Genomic DNA, 19,941 nt, shown 5'->3' with positions numbered 1-19,941 from the left:
AACAAATCTTTTTTTAAAAAAGAAAATGTAGAATATTTCTATCACCCTCCCCAAAGTTTCCTTGGACCGCTTTGCAGCCAGTCTTCTGCACTAATCTGGCTTCTATCTTTAGAGTCTGACTTTTTCCAGAATCTTCTGTAGTGGAATCATATAGTTCATTATCCTCGTTGTCCTGTTATTTCTCACTTGGCAGATGCTCTGAGGAGCCGCCATGCTGGCGAGGGTGCTGGTGGTGTGTTCCTTTCCTGTCTGAGCCTCGGCCCATTGTGCAACAATCTGTTTCTGCGCTTGTCACTGGCTGGGTGTTAGAGTGGCTTCCAGGGTTTTGTAATTAGGGACAAAGCTGCCATTCACAATGTGCACAGGTCGTTACGGTCTAGATATGGTTTCACTTTGTCCCCTAGGGTTGCACTTGGAAGCTTGGCTCCTCACCTTTAAAATGTGGAGCTGATCCAGGGGTGGCGGCAGGCACTAGCAATCAGGGAGCTGAGGCAGATTGATGAGGAGTTGGAGGCCAACCTGGGCTACATAGTGAAGTGGAAGCCAGCCTGGACTAGTCTCAAAAAGGAAGAGGAGGGTGGGGTAAAAACTACCTGGTTAGGAAGGAATTTATCCTCCCGCAGGATCCTGTTTTACTTCTGGGAGAAAGGATTGTTTAAAAGAGCAAGGGCGGCCCCTCTACCCTTCTCAGCAGAATGAGGCCATTACTGATGCTGTAACCTTGAACCTCAAAACAATGTGCTAAATAAGGCTGACCAACCGTCTCTTCCTTTCCCTTTCCTTATTCCTGCTTGTCTTTGGCCAGTTGGATTGCTTGCGGTTTGGGTTAAACAGAGTCTCACCATCTAACCCAGGGTGGCCTCAGACTCATGTTCTGCCCTCCTCAGCTTCCCAGTGTTAGATTCCAGGCCTGTACAACACTCCTGTACAGGTCCCCGGGCCTCCGGAATTTTTTTATGCTGATGAAGAATGGAGCAGCAGAAGGCTTTTCTTTTCTTTTCTTTTCTTTTTTTGGTTTTGGTTTTGGTTTTTTCTAGACAGGATTTCTCTGTATAGCCCTAGCTGTCCTGGAACTCACTCTGTAGACCAGGCTGGTCTTGAACTCAGAAATCCACCTGCCTCTGCCTCCCAGAGTGCTGGGATTACAGGCGTGCGCCACCACTGCCCGGCGGAGAAGGCTTTTCTATGTGAGGGCTTTTCTCTCTCCCAAGTAACACAGAATCATGTGGTTGTTGGAAACTGAACTATAAGAAACAGCCAGGTTGGTTTCTAAAGTGTCTGTTCTCTTTCGCATTCAGGTTTTTGTTATCATGAAGCTAATGAGAACTCCTTCTAGTAGGTTCCTGCCCTGCTGATGTTAGTCTAGAAGTCTCCATAGTCTCCCTGCCCTCTGACATTACAGGGCCCTCCAGGCTCTCTTGTACAAGTTCTTATCCAGTTGCAAATGCATATCTTTAAATGTTTTTTAAAAGCCTTTTGGTGGGGCTGGAGAGATGGCTCAGCGGGTAACTGCTCTTCCAAAGGTCTTGAGTTCAAATCGCAGCACCCACATGGTAGCTCCCGACCATCCGTAGAGATTTGATGCCCTCTTCTAGTGTGTCTGAAGACAGCTACAGTGAGTGTACTCACATATAATAATGAATAAAAGACAAAACAAACAAAAAAAAACCAAAAACAAACCAAAAAGAAGTCCTTTGGAAAAGCACAGGGCCATGGGTTTGATTCCCGGCACTGCATAAACAGACCATGGTGGTACATACCTATAATCCTAGCACTTGGAAAGTGGAGGCAGGAGGACCAGAAGTTTAGGGTTATTCTAGGTTACATATAGTTTCAGGCAAGCCTGGGCTACATGAAACCCTGCCTCAAAAGATAACCTAGAGGTAGAGAGATGGCCCAATAGTCAAGAGAACTTGCTGTTCTTGCACGGCCCAGGTTCAGCTCTTGGTACCTTGAGGCAGCTTAACAGCTGTCAACTCTAGTTTCAGGGCCTCCATGCTCTGCAAACACCGGGCAAGCAGGCAGTGCACACACAGACGTGCAGGCAAACACTCATGCATACAGAAATACTTTTTTTTTTTAATTTAAAACCAGGGCTGAAGAGATGGCTCAGTGGTTAAGAGCACTGTCTGCTCTTCCAGAGGTCCTGAGTTCAATTCCCAGTAACCACATAATGGCTCACAACCATCTGTAATGGGATCTGATACCCTCTTCTGGTATGTCTGAAGACAGCTACAGCATTCTCATATGCATAAAATAAATAAATCTTTTTTTAAAAAAAATTTAAAGCCAGGTATAGGGTAGGTATTTTAGAGGGCTCCGGTTCTTGCGCTCGCAGATATAGGCTGAGAACGAATGTAGCTAGTAACCTGGCGATCTATCTGTAGGGCCAGCCACGGGAATCTCCCAGACTCTTCTCCCTAGATCTTTATCTCGAGCACTGTCTCAGGGAGTAGAAGCTGTCTTTACGGGAGACGTCACACATCCTTCACAATAGCCTGGGTGACCTCTATGCTGCCTGTAGAAGCACCCATAGGCCACACCTGACTCCCACGGACTCTTAATGTTTGTCTCAGTCATTCTCTGTAGACCCTTATCTTGAACATTGTTTCTGAGTCACCAGAATCCATCTTCATGGGTTTGTAAAGGGCCTCGATGTAATTCTGTCTTTAGCTTTGTTGTACACACAGGATTGAGCCTGTTCAGTATCATTCAGGAAACGTTTCTCCAATTGTGCTGTGCTTAAATACGCCTAAAGGTTTAAGGCTGCCCGGTGTCAGACTCCAGAAGTTTGAACCAACCCTGACTTGTGTTGAAGCAGACTCCCTTCTTGCCAGCCCAGGTGTCTGCAGAGACCTCCCCACAACACATACATCAGCCCACCACCACCACCCACCCAGCCTCACACAGGGTGTGTGCCTGTAATACTAATGCTAGGAAAACACAGATGGAAGGATCCTGAGGCTGACTAGCCAGGTAACCTGGCCAAATGGGTGAGCTCCAGATTCTGTAAGAGAGCCTGTCTCAAAAACTGAGCCGGAGAACAATTGAGGGAGGCACCTAGCTTTGATCTCTAGCTTCCTCAAGCACGGGAACACAAGACACCTGCACCTGCACATGCATGCACACACACACACACACACACACACACATGCATGCACACACGCATGTGTGTTCATCACTCAGTGCTATAGGAAACTCTCTGAACTTGGGGTCTGAATGCTGCTTGGTTCTTGGTAGGCTACCTAGTGAGACCCTATCTCAGAAAACAAATCTAAGCCAATCGATGCTTGAATCCCAGTACTCAGGAAGGCAGAGACAGGTTGATCTCTGTGAGTTCCAGATCAGCCTTGGGCTACAGAGCAAGATCTGGAATAGCCAGGACTGTGACACAAAAACTGTGTCTTGCAAAACCAAACCAAACCAAAACCAAAAGTAAGTCTAATCTATAGCACATGACCTACATTCTGCTGCCTGAAGACCATGGCGCTCCTTCCTCTGCCTGTCTCTGTGTGTGTCCATGTGTGTCTGTGTATTTGCCCGTATATGTGTGTGACTGTGTGTGTCTATGTGTGTGTCTGTGTGTATGTGTGTGTATCTATGTGTGTCTGTGTGTATATATGTGTGTATATGTGTGTGTGTATATCTGCGTGTGTGTGTCTATGTATGTGCACACGTGTGCACATGCATGCCAACAAGGAAAGTATAAAGATCAGAGGACAGCTTCATGGGATCAGTTCTCTCCTTACACCTTTAGGTGGGTTTTTGGGATCAAACTCAAGTCTCTAGGACTGAGAGGCAAGCACTCTCCATTCACTAAGCTACCTCGCAGGCTCTGCTCTCCACTTCTTGCTGCCTGAGCCCAGAGCTAACCACAGCTCTGGTGTTGACCGTTTGCCACGACTTCGGGTGGAAGTCCGGGCTGTCTGCACTCACTGGCGACGCTCTCGTCACCCAGGGTGAGCTGCTAAGTGGCCTCTTCTAACTCATTCTGTTTTCCAGTGGAGTCTTTTCCCACCAGGCAAGCTGGGGCAGCAGCAGATCAGAGCTTTGCCAGCATGTCTGAGATGAATGAAATACTGCTCTTTCAACCTAGATCTGGCTTCCCTCCGATATCTGATAGGATTCAGGCCCATGAGGTTTATTTCCAAGCAGCTGCTTCTCAGGCCGAGACTGACTGGGTTTTACGCTGCTGCTGACTTTATTCAGAAAATTCTCAGCCACTGGAGTCATTTTTTTTTTTCCTTTTAGATAGGGTCTTACCATGTAGCCCTTACCGGCCTAGAACTCTTTACTATAGGTCAGACTGGCCATGAAATCACAGAGATCTGCCTGCCTTTGCCTCCCAGGTGCTGGGTATTAACTGCACAGGCTCCCATGCCCCAGTTAATTTTTTTATTACATTCTTATGTTATTCATGTTAAGGGGGAGCCACGGTGCATGTGTGGAGGTCAGAGGACAATTTTTGGTGTCGATCATCTTCCATCATGGGGATCCTGGGATTGAATTTAGGCCGGCTGGCTTGCTACCAAGCACCTTTACCTGCTGAGCTATCTCATCAGCCCCTGGAGTGACTCTTATCAGGTAAGCCCCTGGGTCCAGGGTCCAAAAGGAATTAAAAAGGGGTTAAAATATATTAGTACTGTGGTTGGGATTTATTGAAAACACACACACATACACACACACACACACCAAATACCTCTTTTAAAAAAGTTAGCACTGGTTTTCATTGCACAACAGTTCCCAGGCCCCATCAAGACATTTGGCAAAACCACTGGAGACTGTTGGTGGCCATGACTAAAGGTGTGGGTATGACCGGCATGAGCTGAAGTGAAGGATATTCTAATGGTCTAGGAGTGCAGTTTCACTGCAGTTCATTACAATCCAGCCTTAGATGTCAATATCACCAGCACCAAGATACCAGCTACATCCCGGAAAGGAAAAGGTAAAAAATAACAAGGAAGGGATTTCAGTGAGTTCTTATCGCTTGCTTTCGCTGGTTGTTTCGGTTTTTTGTTTGTTTGTTTGTTTTTACTTTCTGTTTAATTTATCACCCGTGCGTCTCTCTGTGATGTATGCATGTAAGGGGGAGCATGTGCAGGCGTGTGGAGCAGCCAGAGGACAACTTTCAGGAGCTGGTTCTGCCCTGCCTGCCACTGTGGGTTCCAGGGATGGAAGTCAAGTGCCAGACTTGCATGGAAAGCGTGTTTACCAACTGAGCTACCTTGACATCTTACTTGGGGCTTTTGAGACACCGTGTAGCCCAGACTGGCCTACAAGTTGTGATCCTCCTGCCTCAGCCTCCAAATGTTAGGGCTATAGGTACGTACCATCCTGCCCAGATAAATTCAGTGCTATTTACAACAAGATCCAGGATCCATGGAACTCTCTCTAAACTGGTCATGGCACAAGAGCCATGTTCTGAGAAAATTGTCTAAGTAACTACATGACACAGAGGATCAGGGTACTGCTGGTCCTAGGAGATAAACAAAGACAGTTTACTAAAGATCTGTGGCAGAGAGGGCTGCCGATCTCAGGAGCAGTCCCGCCTGAGGAGACTACCCTGGACATGGATGGCCCTTGCAGGCAACCCTTATGAAGTGCCTACTACTTTCTGGGACCATTCCAGAAAGACGCATGCAGGCCACTGGGAAGCAGTAAATAAGTAAGTAAGACAGTATCGTGAGAAATTGTATGTAGAGATTAAGGGACTGTAGGGAAGTGGGGGTAGGGAAGCAAGAAAGATTCCTCGGGGATCGCAATGACACCAGCTCAGGACCACCATTTCCACCTAGCTCTGCCACCCTGGGATCATGCCTTTAATCCCAGCAGTCAGGAGGCAGAGCCAAGTGGATCTCTGTGAGTTCAAGACCAGCCTGGTCTATATCCAGAGGTTGTTTTTGTTTTTGTTTTTGTTTTTGAGACAGGGTTTCTCTGTGTAGCCCTGGCTGTCCTGGAACTCACTCTGTAGACCAGGCTGGCCTCGAACTCAGAAATCTGCCTGCCTCTGCCTCCCAGAGTGCTGGGATTACAGGCATGTGCCACCACCGCCACCCTTATATCCAGAGTTCTAAGCAGACAAGGCTACACAGTGAGACCTCTTCTTAAAAACAAATAAACAACAGAAAGAGAACCCACTACCACACACACACACAAAAAAAAAAATCCTCCCCCCACCCCCACAAAAAACCACCACCAGCAACAAAGCAAAAACAAAAACAAGGGACTGAAGAGATAACCAGGACTAGAGTACCTGTCCTGTGAGCATAAGGGCCGGAGTCTGGATCCCAGCACTCTTGTGAAAAGCTGGGTGGCATGCACCTGAAATCCCAGTGTGGGGAAACAGAGGCAGGAGGAGCCCAGAGGGCTCAGTAGTGGGTCAGTTCAGCCAAATCAGTGAGCTCCAGGTTCACTGAGAGCCTCATTCTCAAGAAATAAGATAAAAAGCAGAAGAGAAAGACTCTCAGCTTTAACCTCTAGCCTCAGGAGTACACACAAGCACCTGCACCTGCAAACATGCATACACCACATGTGCACATGCACACGCACGTGTGTACACGTAAAGTAGAAAGCAAGAGGAAGACAACTGGCTTCGACCTGTGGCCTCCATAGGCATGTGTGCACATGAACGTGTGCACATGAACACGAGCACAAATTTAAAAAAAGAGTAAAATTGAAAAACAAATATGCATTTGTTGCTATATTTCTTTTTTGTTTTCTGGTTTGTTTGTTTGTTTGTTTGTTTTTGTTCCAAACTGTTCATTGATTGTTCATCATGGAAAATTGGCACATACCACTTATATTTGTTTTAAAGAGGGCATGCCCATGCTGGTTAATCTTGTCAACTTCCTGGGTTTAGCATCACCATGGGAACAGATCTCCTGGGCACATCGGTGAGGGCTTTTCTAGATTAGGCTAGCTGAGGTGAGAGATCCACCCTACACGAGAGTGGCTCTATCCAGAAATCTTGGATAAGACACTGAATAAAAAGGGGAGAGGGATTCGAACATCACCACTCACCTCTCTGTGTCTGGACTGAGGATACGAGGGGACCAGTCACCTCATGCTCCAGCACGCTCTGGCCACCATGGCTTCCTCATCTGTACCATTGAGCCTCGAGACAAAACAAACCTTTCTTTCCATCGTAGTCACAAATCATGTAACTAACATAATGCAGTTCCTCAAATGGGAAGTAAACCTAGTACTGCCCCTGGCAGACAGGACTATCGAGGATGCCGTAGCCATACCGCGATCTACTACACAACGGTCAAAAGGAACGAGCTTCCAACCCAAGCCACAGCGTGGATGAAGCTCAAAAGCATCTGGCAAAGAAGCCAGATGTGAAAGATTGCACACTCTGTAATTGCATTTATTGGAATGTAAGAATAGGTTTTTTTTTTTTCTTAAAGCTTATCTACTGTCATAGATACCAACTGTAGTTACCCAGGATGGGCAGTGCTGGTGGGAACTGGCTAGAAAGAGGCACGAGAGAATTTTGTGGGACACTGGGAAGGTTCGATATCTTGCCTGGAGTGGATAATGTGACACAACGGTCATGTTGTCATTACTAGATAGGTAGTGAACGCCACCTCCAGCTCTCGTAAGGAGAGGGAGTAGAGACACAGAGACTACCACACTCCCATGGAGAGTTCACACACAAGTACCAGGAGCTGCTGCCACCACAGGAAGCTGCCCCTCCCCGCTTCCAGTCTGCAGAAAGAACAGAGCCCTCCTGGCACTTTGATTGCGAATCTCTTGCCTCCAGACCTGTGGGAGAACGCAGCTGTGTTGCTATAATAAGCTATCGAGTTCACGGTATGTGTTACAGTACCACGCTAGCAAATTGAACACGTAAGTTCCTTCAGGCTTTATTTTAAGAAAGCTGTACTTCTGAACTTAAAAATAAATAAACAGGAGCTCATTAGAAACAGTGAGCTGCTGAGGCCTCACCCTGGCTGGTGCTCCGTCCAGTCCGACAGAGCAGCTCTTGGGGTCTAGTCCAGTACTGCGCAGGAATTTGAAGGCAGCCCTATCTGCTGCCAAGCCTGTCCATTTCTTCATGGCAAATCACTCCTTCTGAGCTGGGGAGCGTTCATTGCTCTTATAATGACCCAGGTTGGATTCCCAGCACTCACATGATGGCTTGAACCCCTGATGGCCTCTTCTCACCTTGGAGGGCACCGGGCAGGCATACAGCACACTTACATACATGCAGGCAGAATCATCATGTATATAAAATAATAAAATAAATAAATCTTAGAAACGTTTTACAAGTATTTCCTTAGCCAGTATGCCGGCTGCCCCTCCTCAGATGTAAATGTCGCATGGCCCAGAAGCACTGCCTCAGAACCCCACTTTATGGATGTGGGGTTCAAAAGCAGCCCAAGCCCCTTTACATAGAGCTGCTGTCCCCAGAACTAAGGATCACAGAGAAGCCTTGCTTAGGACCTGGGAGGTTTCTGTCTGCTCATAGATTCATGTTCTGGAATGATCTTCAGCCCATCCCTTTGCTTTCTGCAGCGCAGGCAGTCACAAAAGGAAAATCTCAACAACTTTTTCCATTTATGTTTTAAAGATTTATTTATTTTTGTTGTATGTGTTTGAATGTTTAGCCTGTGCGCACACGCGCACGTGTGCATACACATGCACACTACATGTAAAGTGGAAACCAAGAGGAAAATGCTTTGACCTGTGGCCTCTGTAGGCATGTGTACACACATGCATAAGCACCTTCACCTACACATGCACGTGTACACATGGACACATGTACACATAAAAAAACTAAAAGTCAGGGCTGGAGAGATGGCTCAGTGATTAAGAGCACTGCTTGAGCCGGGTGGTGGTGGCGCACGCCTGTAATCCCAGCACTTTGGGAGGCAGAGGCAGGCAGATTTCTGAGTTTGAGGCCAGCCTGGTCTACGGAGTGACTTCCAGGATAGCCAGGGCTATACAGAGAAACCCTGTCTCCAAAAAAACAAAATAAAACAAAACAAACAAACAAACAAAAGAGCACTGCCTGCTCTTCCAGTGAACCTGAATTCAATTCCCAGCAGCCAATGGTGGCTCACAACCATCTGTAATGGGATCTGATGCCTTCTTCTGGTGTGTCTGAAGACAACTACAGTGTACTCATATAAAAAAAATATATTGTCTCTACACACACACATACATATACTTGGAAAGAGTGAACAAAATATTCATGCATGAATATATACCACCTGTCCTTCTGGTCTCTTCCTACAGAGACTAGAAAAAGACCCCAAATCCCCTGGAACCAGAGTTACAGACTGTTGTGGGCCACCATGTGGGTACTGGAAACTCTGGAAGAACAACAAGCACTCTTAAATGTTGAGCTATTCCCTCCAGCCCTTAAGAGATTAATTTTAATTTTTTATCTGAGTGAACGTGTGGGGGTGGGTACCTGTGGAGACCAAAAGAGGGCATCAGAATCCTAAAATTTGGGTGACAGGCAGTTATGACTCACCAAATGTAGGTGCTAGGAACTGATGTCTGGGCCTCTGGAAGAGTAGAAAGTTCTCTAAACCACGGAGGCATTAATACAGGCCTGGGAGTAATCTTCTTAAATGCTTTCCTTTGGCTTCATGGTAAAAACCCCCTCCCTGAGAACTGGCGCATCACCGGTCTCAGCATCCTCTGCACATGTCTACCTGACAGTAGTCAGCCAAAGTCAGAGGACATTGAAAGGCATAGATGAACCCAGCCCAGACCTCTACTGGATATGCTATCCGCACAAAGTCTCCTTGCCTCATTTGCTGGCCGACTTCCACATGCTGGGGGAATTTCCATGAATGAACTCTAACCTCACTGCATTCCACAAGAAGGCCCGAGGGAGAAACTTACAACCTTCTAGTTCTGATGAGGAAACGGAGGGAAGGGCAACTAATGTGTCCTAGTCACGGGCAGCGCAGTGATTTCAGCTCAAACAGCCCCAGAAAACACCAGCTTCATTCTGATCTTGCGAAAGGGTCTTGCCACAGAGCTGGACTGCCTTCAAACTCTCAGACCTCTGCTTCTGTCGGTTAATGGGATCACAGGCACGTGCTATCACACCATAGTAAATCACTGTCCTTTTGGGGGTTATGTGGTTGTGAACTTCCCATTGTGGGTGCTGAGAGCCTAACTCAGGTCCTGTGTAAGAGAAGCTTGCACTCTTGACCTCTGGGCCATCTCTCCAGCCCCTACCCTGCTGTCTTAACCTCTGGGACGCCCGAGAGCCACATGCTGAGATGTGGCCGAGGACCCAAAGGCTTTTCTTTGTTTACAAGTCAGGTCCTTTAGCCATTTCCCACATTGTCTTTCTTCCTGAGACAATTACAGCAGCGACCCCCATGCTGAGAACAGACCAGAGAGACTCCAAGTCTGTTGGGACATCCTCCAAAGCGTAAACAGAACAGAGTGTACAGGATGCGGGCTCTTGGGCTGTCCTCTCTGGGTTTTAATATGACACTTAACAAAAACAAGACGCTGAGCTAGAAATGGCTGAGCGTTCCCAAGCTGGTGGGCAGCTCCAGTCCTCCCTGCCCATTCTACACTCCTGCAAGAACCAGGGGCTGGTTCCTACGAGGGGTTGAACTGGTGGCTGCTTACATGAAGGCAGGAGATGTAGTGTGCAGTTACCTGAAGAGCAGTCCACAGTGATTATTGACTCAGTCAGAAGAGCCTCTCCAGATGGGTAATGTAGGACACCAAAGGACAGAAGTACAGGATAGCCTGATATTAAGAAACCATGTCGTGCTGGGTGGTGGTGGCGCATGCCTGTAATCCCAGCACTCTGGGAGGCAAAGGCAGGCGGATTTCTGAGTTCGAGGCCAGCCTGGTCTACAGAGTGAGTTCCAGGACAGCCAGGGCTACACAGAGAAACCCTGTCTCGACAAAACCAAATCCAAAAATAAAAAAAAAAAAAAAAAAGAAAAAGAAAAAGAAAAAAAAAAGAAATCATGTCGTGTAACATAGCAATAGACATTAGCATATTTGTAGGTGTGGAGCAAGCGCTTTACAAAACACAGCATCCTTTCCTGGTAGAAGTGGAGATTAGTGGGTAATTCTATGTTTTTAGATTTTGTTATTATTATTATTATTATCTTTATTTCTCTAGCTCTGGCCCTGCTTACTCCAGGCATCAGATCTCATTCTAGATGGTTGTGAGCCGCCATGTGGTTGCTGGGAATTGAACTCAGGACCTCTGGAAGAGCAGTCGGTGCTCTTAACCAGCCCTGTTTTTATTATTTTAAATTACGTGTGTATGTGTGTGAGTGTGGGTATGTACAGGTGCATGCAGTACTCAAGGAGGCCAGGAGGGGGCGTCAAGATCCTCTGGAACTAGAGTTTCAGGCATTTGTGACCCAAATCCAAATCCTGGCAAGAGAGTCGTGCGCTTCCTTAACAGGGTGAAATGTATCCACCTCAGACAAAGGCTAGAATTTGACTCAATTTAGAACCATTAGAATTTTCACTAAGGACAGGAACAGCACAGCACAGACAGGCCAATGCAGTCACACAGGCAAAATAAAAACATAAGACTAGGTGGAAGTAAAATTATTCCCATTGTAGATAATATGACTATTGGCCTAGAACGTCCAAGATCATCACAAATACGGCGAGAAGCCAGATGAAAATATCTACAAAAGCGAAGGAGCAGCTGGCTCAGCACGAAGGCCAGCCTGAGCCAGCGCCCAGAGCCTGCAGAGGAAGCAGAGAACTGACTCCCACATTTGATGTTATGGGGTAGAAAAGGGTGGAATTAAAAACCCACAAAGTAACCAAAAGTCCCACTACAATATGTATAATTAAATACTAGATTCTAACACTAAGGAGAAAAATAAATAGGTCAAACTAGCCTGAAAGAGTTCAAGAAAATGTCTAATAAAATATATATCTTAAATATTATAAACCTTTAAGCCAGGGTTTAGTGGGGCACACCTTTAATCCCATCACTCAGAAGACATAAGCAGGCAGATATCAGAGTTCCAGGCCAGCCTGGTCTACAAAGTGAGTCCGGGACAGCCAGGGTTCTGTTACATGGATAAACCCTGTCTCAAGAAACCAAAACAAAGAAAACATTTTGTAAACATTAGTAAACAAACAACAACAAAAAGGAACATGCTGGATGTGGGTGATATATGCTTTTAATTGCAGAGTTGAGGCAGGTGATTGCTGTGAGTTTGAGCCAGTCTGGTCTATACAGTAAGGTCCAAGACAAAGCTACATAGTGAGACCGTGTCTCAAAGGAAAAAAAAAAGTCCTGAAGGGTGGGAACTGTCCCAGCACCCACAAGGTCATTCCCAGTCCTCTGTGACAGTCCTGGGGAATCTGACGCCCTCTGCTGGCCCCTCAGGCACAGGCACACACACGGTGCACAAATGTGTGTGCAGACAACATACATACAATAAATAAAAACAAGCACATAAACAAAGAGCAAATGAGAGCAAATAGATTCCAAGGTAAAGGGCAGCAGTTTCTGAAACATATCCAAATTTCTATGAGAAATGGAGGTTTATGAAAAATAACTTATTAAACAGCTTCTCCATGTAACAAGGAAAAGAGAGCCGGGCGGTGGTGGTGCACATCTTAATCCCAGCACTTGGGAGGCAGAGACAGGCAGATCTCGGAGTTCAAGACCAGCCTGGTCTACAGAGTGAGTTTCAGGACAGCCAGGGCTACACAGAGAAACCCTGTCTTGAAAACAAAACAAAACAAAAAACAAAGCAAGGAAAGAGAACAATCTGGAAAGAAACCCAGGAGCTGCTGCTGCTGCTTCTGCCTGCCACAAGCCAGTAGGTAAAATTTTGAATGTAAAAATAATGGAGGAAAACACAAGGCACATTTCTGCCATCTGAAACTGAGGAAGGCTTTGGTATCTAAGATTAAACATTGTAGGACTGGAGAGATGGCTGAGCGGTTAAAAAGCACTGACTGCTCTTCTGAAGGCCCTGAGTTCAAATCCCAACAACCAGATGGTGGCTCACAACCACCCATAATGAGATCAGACACCCTCTTCCAGTGTATCTGAAGACAGCTACAGTGTATTTATTTATTTATTTATTTATTGTTTTGGATTTGGTTTTTTTTGAGACAGGGTTTCTCTGTGTAGCCCTCACTGTCCTGGAACTCACTCTGTAGACCAGGCTGGCCTCGAACTCAGAAATCCACCTGCCTCTGCCTCCCAGAGTGCTGGGATTACAGGCGTACACCGCCACCACCACCTGGCCAGTGTACATATTTATAATAATAAATAAAATCTAAAAAAAAAGATTAAACATTGTAATCGATGAAGAGTCACTTGACTACCTAGAAATACAAATGTGTGCAAGACAGACTGATAAGATGCCTCAACAAATAGAGGTGTTTTCTGCCAAGCCTGGCAGCTCCAGTTCAGTCCCTAGGACCTGCAGCATTGTCCTCTGACCTCCACCTGTTCTGGGGCAAGCACACTCCCCCACCCCCCACTAATGAAACATAAAGAATAATTGTGTGCTCTGGAGTGTGGAGAAGAGTCACAGACAGTATTCTTGGTTACTACCCAGCTCTCTGCCCTTGGAGAATACCCAATAAGTTTAATTCTTTCTAAGAAAAAGAGAAGAAGATACATTGGGTACGTCTGTATCCAGAACAAAAAGCTAATTCCTGAGATGTAACGGGCTCCCGGCAATCAACAAGAAAAGCTAACACTTCCGGTTCTGAAATAAGAAAATGTGAATAAGACAGTATCCATGGTGCTTTGGGTTCTATCTCCAGCAGGGTATAAACTGGGCATACTAGTGCCCACCTATGATCCCAGCAACTGTACAACAGAGTAGAAAGAATAATTCACACTTAAGTGTAAAAGACTAGCAGGTAAGGATCAGAAGTTCAAGGCTATCCTTGGCTACATGGTGTGCACAGTAAGTTCCGAGCAGGGATACTTAAGAGCCTGCCCCGAGAGGGGAGAGGAGGAGAGAGAAGGAGCCGGGGAGTCATGAGACATTCATCCGAGACCCCAGACATTCCCTCCTGCCCTCTTCCCATTCATCTGTAACTGACCCAGCCCTGTGTAGCCTCTGGAGATGCTGGCGCACAGTGGATGGAATCTTAACAGAAGGGAGATGCCATCCATGGAACCATGGAGAAATTGTCAACCATGCCGGGTGAGACTGTTTGGTGATACAGCTGTGTTGGGGCCACCCATGCTTCTGTGGGCCTTCACTTCTCACCCATGTGCCTGTAAGTAAGCCCAATAAACCCACTGCTTCATCAAGCCAGACTTGCACGGGTCATCCCTTTGGGCTGTCTTGGGTACCTCCTGCTCTTGCTGCCTCAGAAACTAACTCAATAGATAGTCATCAATAGTGTTTAAATACGCTATAAATTAAAGTCCTTTCATCACACCTTCAAATGAAGGCCGTACCGAATCATTATCACTCAGTTATCAGATGGGTACAGAGCCAGGGGCCTGGCAACAGAGCCCATCGAGGCGACAAAATAACTTCTCTTCCAAAGCCGACTGATGCATAGTTTGGTGCTTGCTTTGTGGAGGAAGAGTTGGCAACATCTCTTGGAATTGCTAAAGCCGATAGCTAGCTATCCAATCCCATATCTGGGAACCCACTCCGTGTGTGTGATCTACACCTGCGTGTGTAAACCCCACCACATGGGCAAGGCTGCTCTTCATGCCTCCTGATAACAGATTGAAAGGAAGGCAAATGTTCACCACAACAGGAAGCGCAGTGGATTATCGCCAGTAAGATGAAGCACGGAGTCGTGTGGATTCTATTTGCAAACTGTTCAGCAGAGTTCGTAGGTCCGTGAAAAGAGTCTGTTAGGATAATTCACACCCCAAAGTAAAAGACTGATGGCTCAGAATTTTCTCACAATGCATCTTTAAAGGAAGATGATCTAAGCCAAAGAAAGCTCAGCCGGTGAAAGCATTTACTGCCAGGCCTGACGACCTGAGTTCTCTCCCCAGCGCCCACATGGTGTGCACAAAGAGAACCGTCATCTGCCTTCATCCATGCACTGTGGGATATACATGCGTGCACACACACACACAATTTTAAAGCCTAAAAAACAAAACAGCAACAACAAAAACAGGGGCTGAAGAGATGGCTCAGTGGTTAACACAATGGCTTGGTGTTCTTGCAGAGGGCTCCAGATTCCTTCCTGGCACCCGCGTTGAGCAGCTCACAAGCACGTGCATTGAGAGTGCTGTGGAATCTGAGATTCTGTTCTAGACCGTACGGTACCTGTGCTCATCTGCGTATACCCACACTTAGACATAAGTAAGACATGCTCACATAAGTAAAAATAAACAACATGTTAAAATAAAAGTTCATCTTTGCTACTCAAGTCTACCATTTTCTAAAATTTTTTTTCTTTCTTTCTTTCTTTTTTTTTTTAGATTATATTAAAGGAAGATTTATTGGGAAGCTGCTCTTGGGTGAGTTCACTGGCCCTAAGGACTGAGCCCAGGGGAGGAGAAGAAAAACAGAGACAGAGACAGAGACACAGTGACACAAAGAGAGACAGAGAGAGCTCAGAGAGAAGAGACTCATTTTTCTTTTTTATATTCATTTTTATCAGTGTGTGTGTGTGTGTGTGTGTGTGTGTGTGTTAGTATCTACAGAGGCCAGGCCAGAGACTTTTTTTTTTTTTTTTTTTTTTTTTTTTTGGTTTTTTGGATTTGGTTTTTTCGAGACAGGGTTTCTCTGTGCAGCCCTGGCTGTCCTGGAGCTCACTCTGTAGACCAGGCTGGCTTCGAACTCAGAAATCCACCTGCCTCTGCCTCTGCCTCTGCCTCCCACCACCACCCAGCTACCAGAGACTTTTGATCCCTTAGAGCTGGACGGATGTATGCGCTGGGAATCAAACTCGGGTCCTCCTGAAGAACATTATGTGATCTTCACTTGAGAGCCATCTCTCCGGGCCCCTTAGTTTCTTTTTGAAATTTTATATCTGTATATGTGCCTACAATGTAAATCTGGCCCCACGGAGGCCAGGAGAGTCAGATTCCCCTGGAGCTGGAGTGACAATCTTGTGAACTGCTGGACTCGGGTGCTAGAGTCCAAACTCAGGTCCTCTGGAGGAGCGGAGGGCGGTCTTCATTACTGAGTCACCTCTCCAGTGAGTCTCCAGTGTGATGGGCCTTTCGCCAGGAAGTAATTCTATCACTTAACAGACTTTCTGTCAGCATCATAAAGGAAGCTGAGAAACACACGAATTACCAGTCCAGAAGTTCTGGGGAGCAAAGTCTTAAGGGACCAAGAGAGGACGGGATTCCTCGGTTATCTCGTGGGCCAGTTAGAGCTCGTCAACAACAATACTCCGAAACAGCTACCTGGCAAGGGCAGAGACTGAGTGGTTTTGGGATGTTTGTGGAAAGAGACCTTCCCACCATTGTTCTTTGTCTTGTGGTTTAAACCACATGAATATATTACCTAAGCAAAAATGTTAAAGAGGAAAAGAGACAAGTTCGTGAGATCCTAAACCTTGGCCAGGACCCACACAGTACCTACCTGGTTCCCTTTACTAATTTGTCATTAGAACAATCTGTCATCGGGTGACGCTAAACACTCCCTAGCAGTTTTATTACCTGTAATAGCTCACTAACGCCCACTAGACAGGGCTCACATGGATATTGCTTCTGGGAGACATAGTAAATTAGCAAGAATGGGGACAGCTCAGCCTGGGATAAACCCTTGTTTCCTCTTGGGCAGGTGCAGGGACCCATGGGAAAGGGACACCTAACCCACTCTGCTGCCTGCCTGCGACCCCAGCTCCAAGTGGAGATGGCTGAGATGTGAAGACAGCTGAGTCTTGCTTGCTTCCATCCCCTCAGACGAAACTCAAGTCTCAGGCTCAGTGAGGGGCCCTGCTTCAAAGGACCGGTTGAGAGTGACAGGGGCAGTCATCTCTTCCAGCCTTTATCGGCAAGGGAACCTACGCACACGCACACGCACACGTGTGCGCGCGCACACATGCACACAAATAAACAACAGCTAACAAGATGGCTCCGTGGGCCAAGGCGCCTGCTGCCAAGCCTAATGATGTGAATTTGATCCTTAGGACCACATGGTAAAAGGAGAGAACCAACTCCTGCAGGTTAACCTTCACACACACACACACACACACAGATGAAATAAAAATTTGAAGTAAATACATTTTCAAAACCTCAAATTTCAATAAACCAAAACAACAACAACAACAACAACCACCCCCTCACTTTACGTCCAGCAGATGCAGTAGTCGCTTCAGCTCTGCTGGATGTCAGGGCTGATATCTGCCTCTTAAAACTTCAGAGGCCCCTGAGATACAGAGCAGGTGATGAGTGCCCATAATTCCAGCTACTCGGGAGACAGAGACAGGAACATCACAAGTTCAAGTTGGACTTTGGGCAGCCTAGTGAGAAGCCGCTTGAAAACAATTTTTTTTTTTTTAAATAGCTTGGTGCTCAGTTAGAAGGGGTTGTCTAGTATACATAAAGTCCAGGATTCCAAGCATGAGCACGGAGGTGCTAGCCTGTAATTCCAGCATTTGGGAGGTAGAAGCAGGAGGATCAGAAGATCAAAGGTCATCCTAAATAATAAAAGCAAATATTAGACTAGCCTGGGCTATATAAGACCCTCTCTTAAAGAAAAGGGAAAAGATGAACAGTGGTGGCGCATGCCTTTAATCCCAGCACTTGGGAGGCAGAGGCAGGCAGATTTCTGAGTTTGAGGTCAGCCTGGTCTACAGGGTGAGTTCCAGGACAGCCTGGGCTACACAGAAAACCCTGTCTATAAATAAATAAATAAATAAATAAATAAATAAATAAATAAATAAATGGGAGCCAAGGGCTGGGGGATTAGCTCAATAGTAGAATACGCACCTAATGTTTGCACACAGTTAACACCTAACAAAGCATTGTAAATAGATAAGAGAGAGAACCCTCTGAAAGGCTATGGGAAGGCCAGGCCCTAGGCTTTGCCCTCAGGGTTGTACGTTAGGGCATCTGAGGTTCATGGACTTGACCATCCAACAGGCGTCCACAGTGGCAGTTCTGCTGCTGCTGCTGCTGCGTGCACAAGCATGCAACACACGCGCCTGTGTTTGTGTGTGTGTCTGTGTCCAGGACATTGAACTCTCTTTTACAGGTAAGAAAACTAAGCTTGGGGACAAAAGCGAGCACTTGCCCAAGGCCACTTGGACGGTGACAGCAGGCTATCTGGAGTAGCGCCATCTCTTAGGACACTTACTGGTCCTGCCTTCAGCCCAGATACAAGCTTATCTGAGCCAGTACACAAAGCCAAATCTCTAAGCCAGTGGTTCTCAACCTCCTTAATGCTGCAGCCCCTTAACACAGTTCCTCACGTTGTGGTGACCCCTCAACCATAAAATTATTTTGTTGCTACTTCATAACTGTAATTTTGCTGCTGTTGTGAATCATAATGTAAATATCTGATATGCAGGATATCTGATATGTGAACCCTTTGAAAGGGTTGTTCGACTTCCCCATGGGGCACAACCCACAGGTTGAAGCCACTGCTGTAAACGCAGGTCAGGAGATTTAAAGGGATTATTCAGCTTACACTTCCACATTGCTGTTCATCACCAAAGGAAGTCAGGACTGGAACTCAAGCAGGTCAGGAAGCAGGAGCTGATGCAGAGGACATGGAGGGATGTTTCTTACTGACTTGCTTCCCCTGGCTTGCTCAGCCTGCTTTCCTATAGAACCAGGACCACCAGCCCAGGGATGGCACCACCCACAAGGGACCCTCCTCCCTTGATCACTAATTGAGAAAATGCCCCACAGCTGGATCTCATGGAGGCACTTCCTCACCTGAAGCTCCTTTCTCTGTGATAACTCCAGCTTGTGTCAAGTTGACACACAAAACCAGCCACTACAACCAGGCTGTACTTTTTCTTCGTTTCTTGGTGGGCTTTGAGATGGGGTCTCACTCTGTAGCCCAGGCTAACCAGGAACTCTTACATTCAGGTGATCCCACTGCCCCAGGCTCCTAAGGACCTGGAACTACAGGCATGTGACAGCGCTCTTGGCCAAGCTGTTCATTTTTTATTTGCTTTTTGAAACACAGTTACAATATTTCTTTCTTCCCTTTCCTCCCTTCAAAGCCTATCTTATACCACCCCCCTCCTTTAAATTCATGGCCTCTTTTTTCCCATTGATTGCTATTGCATGTATATATGAATATACAGATATATTACTAAAAATAAAACCTTCTCAGACCATCTAATGCTGCCTGTGTGTGTTTTCAAGGCCAATCATTTGGCACTGGACAACTAATCGGTGTGTTCTTTGCTGGGAAAGGAAACCTCTCCGCTCCCAGCTTTCCTTAATTGCTTATAGCTCTTTGTGTAGGGTTGAAGCCTCATGGGCTTTTCCCTATCTACTTTTGATGTTCATTGGTGAGCTCTAGTGTGTGTGTGTGTGTGTGTTTGTATTAATGTGTTTTGGAAAAAATGTCTTCTGTAGCTAAGTCACCTTTTTTTTCCCCAAAGACGCACACCTCTGACAGGGCCTGCTGTGGGACTCTGAGGAAGACAGCCTGTGCCTGAGGCTCTGGGAGGCCGAATTAAAGGGAAGCTGGTGTGAAAAAGCTGAGACACCTCCTTGCGGTTGCTGGCTCAAGACCCTGAAAACCCCCAGATTTGTACCGGATGCATTATTTTGTCAATTCACTTTATAACTCTAACAAGAAAGCTGTTGAGAACTGACAAGATCAGTGGCTACAAGCGCTTGCCGTGGGAAACCTAGAGACCTCAGTTTTACCCCAGAACCCTCAAAAAACCAAACAAGTAGCACAGGATTATCGCTAATCCTGATGCTCCTTCCGTGAAAGGTGAGAACCGGCCAGTTCATGGGCCAGCTATCCTGGACTACGCAGGACAGAGTGGAGGAGACCTTGCCTCAATAAGGCAAAAGAGAGGAACTGAATCCCAAAAGTCACC

The 19,941-nt window shown here is 46.4% G+C and overlaps 1 protein-coding gene across 5 annotated transcripts in view; it reads right to left on the bottom strand.

Moving 5' to 3' along the window:
* The window catches only part of Il34 (interleukin 34), a 75,524-nt gene that overhangs the window by 32,032 nt on the left and 23,551 nt on the right, over positions 1 to 19,941 (bottom strand). The window contains exon 2 of one of the 5 annotated variants that reach the window (XM_052166994.1): positions 7,021 to 7,114. The exons of the other annotated variants lie outside the window; for them this stretch is intronic. The gene's annotated coding sequence lies outside the window, so the exon portion shown is untranslated. The remainder of the gene's footprint in view (positions 1 to 7,020; positions 7,115 to 19,941) is intronic. 5 annotated transcript variants of the gene reach the window in all.

The sequence above is a fragment of the Apodemus sylvaticus genome, chromosome 21 (genome assembly GCF_947179515.1).
Source record: "Apodemus sylvaticus chromosome 21, mApoSyl1.1, whole genome shotgun sequence".
Classification (NCBI taxonomy): Eukaryota; Metazoa; Chordata; class Mammalia; order Rodentia; family Muridae; genus Apodemus; species Apodemus sylvaticus.
This window is presented reverse-complemented; position numbering and strand designations above follow the sequence as displayed.